Consider the following 7,713-nt stretch of genomic DNA (forward strand, 5'->3'; position numbering starts at 1 on the left):
AGCGGAGCGGACGGGCAGACTCCCCATGGTCAGTCCGCGCGTGGACTGGTGGGCAGCAGTGAAACAGAAATGCTCTGGACGCACCAACACTGGGGACGATCCGCGCCTTCTGGCTCTCTCTAGCCTTTTTTTTTTTTTTAAGTAATCTCTCCACCCACCGTGGGGCTGTAACTCATGACTCCGACCCCCAGATCAGGAGTGACGCGCTCCACCAACAGGGTCAGCCACACTCCGGATTCTCTGTATTCCTTATGCTTTGATGTCCCAGGGCTAACCAGTTCTTCGCGCTGGTAAACGCCCGGCCTGGGGGCCTTCAGCAGCCCGGAGCCACCTTCTCCAGGGGCTCACACTCCGGGCCAGTGTTCCCGGCCCTTGTTGCCACAGAGCCAGGTTCCAGACAACTCGACAGACAACTGGAACAGAATTACTCAGACTGGTAAACCTGTTTACCTTGCCTCGCCACTCCCGGGGAAACCGTGTGAAAGGTTCCTGCCCAGGCTTTGCCCTGGCTCCTCGGCTAATCCCGACCACCCCTCTTCACCCCCCCCACCCCCCCCCCACCCCCACACCCCCCCCCACCCCCCCCACCCCCCCCCCCCCCCCCCCCCGGCTCTGGCCTCCAGGATGAGCCCCGCCTGGGAACATACCTAACAGACTCCCTTGCCAGCCCCAGTGGTTTCCAAATCTGATGGCCTCATGACACCTGAATAATAATAAAATCAACATTATAAAACAAGCAGGCGGGAGAGGAGGGAGGCCGGCTCAGGCTGGGCAGGTAAGTCCCTAGGCCATCCGTGGGGGTGCGGAGGGGGGGCTGCGCCTACTGCCTGCACCAGGCTTGAGCTGCAGCCTGGCCCGTGGCCACCCCGCAGGTGCCACCCCAGCTGGCACATGTGCCTGGCGTGGCCGTGGACTCCCACCCGGAACTCGGAAGCCGAGTCCTCCCTAGGTTCTGCTCAAGCTGTTACCTGCCTGGATCACAGGATGACCTTGCAGCGCACCCCCCTTTTCTTAGGGGTCTAGGTGAGTTTCTGAGAGGCCCCTCCGAAGGGACCGAGGTATGTCTTACGTCCCTGCCAGGGCCGAGGCTGGTCCTGAGCCGAGGCATTGACAAGTGGTGGACAAACCCAACTGCCGTGCTCCCTCCTCTTCAGCCTCCCCAGGGAGGGGGAGCACTCCTCCGAGATAACCTGCGAAACTTCGGACCACAAACTGAGTCCGTGCAAGGGCACCGCGCTCAGGGGCCGGGGCACCCCACAGGTCCCTCCCTGTGCTGTTTGTCTGCTAAAGGCCCCACTCCTCCCCGACTTGGGGGGGGGCAGGAGGGATCACATCCATAGGGAATCGGAGAGAGGAGGACAAGGGGGAGGAGGAGGAGGGAGAAGAAGGAATCGCCCCAGCTCGCCGCTGCTGCCTAGAGGCAGGCCACTGGGTCCCCGTTCCCCATACCCGATACTGGTAAAACTCAGCAGAATCTTGCTCTTACAGATTCGGCTAATGCGCTCCGCTCAGCTCCCGTTTCAGGCCTCAGCCCGGCCGCCTTCCCCCTGCAGGACACACATCTCCAGGCTACCGTGGGCCTCAGCAGCTTTGCCTTCACACCATCCACTATCCTCCAGGAGCGCAGCTGTGACCTCCCGGGGACCACCGCTTCCTCCAGCGAGTGTCACTGGACCTGCTGCTTCGGGTCCATCATCTGTCTGTTCTCTCTGGCTTCTGATGACAATGTGTCCCTCTTCTAGGATTTCTGTTTCAGTCAGACGCAGGCAGCTCCTCAGAATCAGCTCCCGGGCAGTGGGTCCTGCTCAGGAAAGGCTCGAAGATCCGGCCAGACTCGGCCAACGGGCCCTCCCTGCGGGCCTCAGAGACTCCTTCACCGCAGAGACCCGGGCGACCTCCCCTCCTGTTTCTGGGGGCTTTCTGGACCACCCCGGATGGCCCTTAGTTGTCCAAAGGCTTCTGATGCAAGAAACTGCCTCTCTCGGGGCACCTGGGTGGCTCAGTGGGTTAAACCTCTGCCTTCGGCTCAGGTCATGATCTCAGGGTCCTGGGATCGAGCCCTGCATCAGGCTCTCAGCTCAGCAGGGAGCCTGTTTCCCCCTCTCTCTGTCTCTGCCTGCCTCTCTGCCTACTTGTGATCTCTGTCTGTCAAATAAATAAATAAAATATTTTTTTAAAAAAAGAAAGAAAAGAAAGAAACTGCCTCTCTCAGCCTCGTGCTAAACACCATTAAAACCAGAATCTCTCCATATTGGGCTTTCCTGGAAATACGAGCACTGACAGCCCCGGAGCCCGGGACCCTTCCAGTGCAGCTGCCCCTTAGCTGGGGTCAGGAGCTCAAAATGGCTGATGAGGCCTCTTACAACAGGAAGGAGCCAGACCTGAGCCTCCTGGCACATTCCACTGGGCCTCCCCTGTCCTCAGTCCCTGGCCAGATGCCATGTGCTCCACCCAGAGGGGAGGCCATCCCTCCCCCAGGTACCTTGGCTAACCAGCAGCGCCCCTTACTGAATGAACATCAACCAGAGCTTGTGGACTGTGTGGCTTGCACTGCCAGCCATCGTAAACATGACAGCACTCGTTGGAACCCTGCTGCTTTCCACCCCTCAGGATGTCCCAGATGAAGGTCAGGACCCAATGGTCAACACAACTGGCCAGACTTCAGGCAGCCATCTTGGCACTGGCGCCTTGGCCCGCAACCACCCCCCTCTGCACGTTGATTATACACACTGTTGGGTCATTGAGGGTAAAGGATTCAGAATCTCTTGCCCCACAGATACCCCAAATCACAACTGTTTCCTCATACCTGGAGGCCAAAAGCAAGGCCTGGCCAGCCCACTCCTATGCCGTCCGGAGTTACAAACGGGACTGGCAATGATCAGGTACACATGTTACTTCTCAGAATCCACACTGCTAGGCTCTTGGAAAAGGCACTCGGTAGAACTTTTCTGTCCCTGAGAGGGGCCAGAGAGGCTGAGCTCAGGGACATAATGGTTTCCTCAAACATCTTTTCAAATTCAAGGTCCTTAGGCAACTCAAAACTCAACGTCAAATTTTAAAGTGTCCTACACTCCCCTTCCTACATTTAAAGGGGGATTTGTCTCCTTCCATGGTCATAAAGACATTATATAACCTATAGAGGCCTCTAAGACTGTCTCCCCTATCTTTATAAATTTCTAATCTTGCCCCCATCCCACAAGGGCTGGCGGCCAGAGCCAGGGCACCTATCCTCCTAGACCCCATTAACCATAGGTTGTCCTGCGGGCCAGATGGCTGCTCATCTGACATAGGGGCCATCTGAGCTTAAACTTAACACACACACACACACACACACACACACACACACACACACGGAATAAACACAAAACCTGTGAAGTATAAGCAAACATCATCCTGTTGGTTACTGGTCTCCATACTCTCGGCCTGGGATTTTTCCCTGGTTTGTAATCCAAGGCCCAAACCCTCCAGGTGAGCCATTGCCTCACCAGGCATCAAGTTTGCTTAGCACAAGCCCCACAAACCCAAGACCGCACCACTTTTCTATCCCCAAACAAACCAGCTGAAACAAAGAGCCCACAGTAACTGGCCAGATGGGAGGACCTGCCTATAGGCTCCTGCCAGAGCCCAACCCAGCCTTGTCCCAACCCCACTGAGTCCCAGGAACAGCGACCACACCCCCACCCCCCTGAGAAGGAACCCGAGCCCACACCGCAGATGACATCTCCACGGCCCGCCAGCCGGCTGCTGGCGATCCCCAGGACAAGTTCACCCCGACTCTTGAACTCCTACCCCAGCAATGCCCACCCACAGACTGCCTCTGTGAGGCACAGTGGATGCAGACCCTGACTGCTTTCCTTCCTTTAGGATTAGGGATTCTGGGATGTTTCTGAACTTGCTGTCTGCTTTGCCAGGATCCTGGTTAACTCCTTGCTCCCTGTGGAAACACACACACCTACATGTCTGTGCAAACATGGCACACCCAAAGGCAAATCTGGCCCAGGTCACTCTTTTGGGCCAGCCAAACAATGGAGATAATGCTTTCCCCCAGGGGGCACCTGCCTCATACTAGTCAACCCCAGGACCCCCTGAGGAAAGGACTGCCTAACCCCTACTGCCTTTCCTTACTAACCCTCCAGCCTTCCACCAGGATCTCTGGCCCTGCGGTTCCCACCAGGACCACCACCACCTGTCCCCCTGGTCACGTGCAACACCACGTTGCCTCACACAAACTTCACTAAACCAGGAGATCATATTCTGACAGCCTCACTGCTGGACCTGCCAGCTTGACTCCCCGCAAAAACCCACCACGATAATATTAGTGAAATAAAAAAACGAATAATAACAAAACAAACAACTATATATGTGCACACTTTTAACACTCTACAACCCCACTGAGATAGTGTTAGAAACCCTGGGAATTTCAGATTGATCGCCTTGGACAGTGCCACATAAACCGAAAAACTTAGGTATGAGCCAGCCCAGAAGCCCTGATACTTCTAGTTGTGTCACTCCCTACTATTCTTTCTTTCTTTCTTTTTAAATATTTTATTTATTTATTTATTTGACAGAGAGAGACAGCAAGAGAGGGAACACAGCAGGGGGAAGAGGGGAGGGAGAAGCAGGTTCCCCACGGAGCAGGGAGCCCCATGCGGGGCTCAATCCCAGGACCCTGGCATCATGACCTGAGCCCAAGGCAGACATTTAAGGACTGAGCCACCCAGGCACCCCTATTCTTTCTAATGATACAATTTTTTTCTATGCTGTCCAGGAAAACTTGTGCCCTATGCTCTAGAAGTCCCCTTATCATCACCACAAAGATTCAACACAATGTCAATGCACCAGAAGGCCAACAGTATTCCCGCCTTTTTCTTTTCTGGTATTTTCCTGTTTGGCTATCTTGTTGACCCCGGGGAGACCACCCCTCCTGGGGCCAGTTCCTAGAGATAGTTAATGACCAGCTTGGAAGGGTGCCTTTCACATGCAGATTTAGCCAGATGGAGCACCACAGCAGGACGTAATAACAAAGGACTAGATTTGTAGACTTAACTCTGGGCCAGGGTCCTGGGATCTATCCTGTAAGGGGCTCCCTTCTCAGCAGGGCGTCTGCTTCTCCCTGTCCCTCTGCTGCTCCTCCTGCTTCTGTGTGCACCCTCACTCTCAAATAAAATCTGAAAGGAAGAAAGGAAGGAAGGAAAGAAGAAAACAGACACACAAATCAATGTAAGAACAGAAAGTGAAGATACTGACCCACACACATGTACTCAACTGATGCTTGACGACAGTGCAAAGAGAGTTCAGTGGAGACAGGACAGTCTCCTCAGAAAGTGGTGTTACCGCCGCCAGAGGTCCATATGCAAAAGAATAAATTAACCTAGACCAGACCTTACATAAGAATTATACTCAAAATTGGGGCACCTGGATGGCTCTGTCTGTGGAGCGCGGCACGCTTGATCTCAAAGTTGTAGGCCCGAGCCCTACGGTGAGTGTAGAGATTACTTACAAATAAAATCTTAGGGAAAAAATTTACTCAAAATGGATCACAGACCTAAATGTAAAATGCAAAATGACAAAACTTCTTGAGGAAAACATAGGAGAAAAATCTACCTGACCTTGGGTTTGGTGATGAGCTTTTAAAGACAACACCATGGGCGCCTGGGTGGCTCAGTGGGTTAAGCCGCTGCCTTCGGCTCAGGTCATGATCTCAGGGTCCTGGGATCGAGTCCCACATCAGGCTCTCTGCTCAGCAGGGAGCCTGCTTCCCTTCCTCTCTCCCTGCCTGCCTCTCTGCCTACTTGTAATCTCTCTCTGTCAAATAAATAAATAAAATCTTTAAAGACAACACCAATGGTATAACCCATGAAAGAGAAAAAAATGTGTAATTTCAACTTCATTAAATGTATAACTTTGGTTCTGTGAAAGACAATGTTATAAGAACACGAAGAGAAGGGGCATCTGGGTGGCTCAGTTGATTAAGCGACTGCCTGCAGCTCGGGTCATGATCCTAGAGTCCCAGGATCGAGTCCCAAATTGGACTCCCTTCTTGACGGGGATTCTGCTTCTCCCGCTGACCTTTCTCCATTCATGCCCTCTCTCTCTCAAATAAATAAATAAAATATTTAAAAAAAAAAAAAAAAAGAACATGAAGAGAAGCCACGGATGGGGAGAACATAAGAAGATACTTGCAAAACACAAGTCTGATGAAGGACTTGAGTCCAAAATATATAAACAGATATTAAAAGTCAACAGTAGATAACAAATAACCCAACTGACAAATGCGCAAAAGACCTGGACAGCTCCCTGCAGGAGACACAGATGATGATGGACACTAGGTGACGATGGGCACATGAGAAGATGTTCAGCGTCATTTGTCACCAGGGAAATGCAAATGAGAGCAATAATGAGCCACTACTACAGACCTACAGGAATGGATAAAATCCACAACACCAACCCCAGACGCCACTGAGGATGTGGAGCCACAGAAACTCCCATTCATTGCTGGTAGGAATGCAGAATGGCATGGCCACTTTGGAAGATAATGTGTCAGCCTTTGTTTTTTTTTTTTTTTTAGCTTTTATTTATTTATTTATTTGGGAGAAACAAAGGGAGCATGGGGGAGGGGCAGAAGGAAAGGGAGAAAGAGTCCCAAGCAGACTCCCCACTGAGCATGGAGCCAGATGCGGGACTCGATCTCCCGACCCTGAGATCACAGCCAGAGCTGAAACCAGGAGGCAGACGCTTCCTTACTTGACTGTGCCACCCAGGGGCCCCCGAGGGTGGCAGCTTCTTACAAAATTAAACAAGGTCTTACCATATGATCCAGCTGCTGCACCCCTCGGTGTTGATCTAACTGATGTGAAAACTCTCCCCCATACGAAACCTGCATGTGTGTGAACGCTGACAGCAGCTTTATTTCTGGTTACCTAAATAGGTGAAGGGATAAACACACTGTGGTCCACCCGGCGAAGGGAATATCAATCAGAGATCAAAGGAAATGAGGGGGAGGGGCACCTGCGGGCTCAGTGGGAGGAGCCTGTGACTCTTGATCTCGAGGTGAGCCCCATATTGGGTGTAGGGATTACTTGGAAAAAAAATAAACATTAAAAAAAAGGAAATGAGCTAACAAATTACTCAGGGGCGTGGAGGAATCATAAATGCGTACTGCTATGTGAAAGCAGCCTGTGTGAAAATACTATGTACTGTATGATGCCAATTCAATAACATTCTGGAAAAGGTAAAACTATCAAGACTATAAACAGACCAGTAGTTGCCGGGGATGCTGGGGTGCTGAGGGTTGAACAGGGGCAGCACAGGGGAATTTTTCAGGAGGTGAAATCATGATATAGTAGACCATAACAGTGGATAAAAGACACTAGTGTTTGTCAAAATTCATATACCCTGATATTACAGAGCAGACCTCCATGTACACACAATTTTAAAAAACCATTTAGGAGTCAGGAATCCCAGGAAAGAACACAGAATACAATGGAAGAATCTAGTCAATTGGAAAATAACCTGAACCAGCTTCGCTGAAGGACTGGGGAGAATCAGATGCTGCCCTGAGTCACTCGGGAAATGAGGAGATGCAGGATGGTACCCTACCGAGCTGATGAAGTGGCTTCCCATGTGAACACCAGCTAACAAATCTAGAACCACTAAACATGTACTGGAATTCAACAATTAAGTTCTAAAAAGGAGGTGAGCGGATGGTGAGAA

At 51.7% G+C, this 7,713-nt stretch overlaps 1 long non-coding RNA gene across 1 annotated transcript; it reads left to right on the top strand.

The window, feature by feature from the left end:
• Positions 1–595: 595 nt before the first annotated feature.
• On the top strand, positions 596–2,115 carry LOC131835397 (uncharacterized). Its single transcript, XR_009355177.1, has 3 exons — positions 596–775; positions 873–1,023; positions 1,489–2,115. It is a non-coding gene; the product is annotated as an uncharacterized LOC131835397 (long non-coding RNA).
• The last annotated feature ends 5,598 nt before the right edge of the window (positions 2,116–7,713 follow it).

Source organism: Mustela lutreola, chromosome 7 (assembly GCF_030435805.1).
Source record: "Mustela lutreola isolate mMusLut2 chromosome 7, mMusLut2.pri, whole genome shotgun sequence".
NCBI lineage: Eukaryota > Metazoa > Chordata > Mammalia > Carnivora > Mustelidae > Mustela > Mustela lutreola.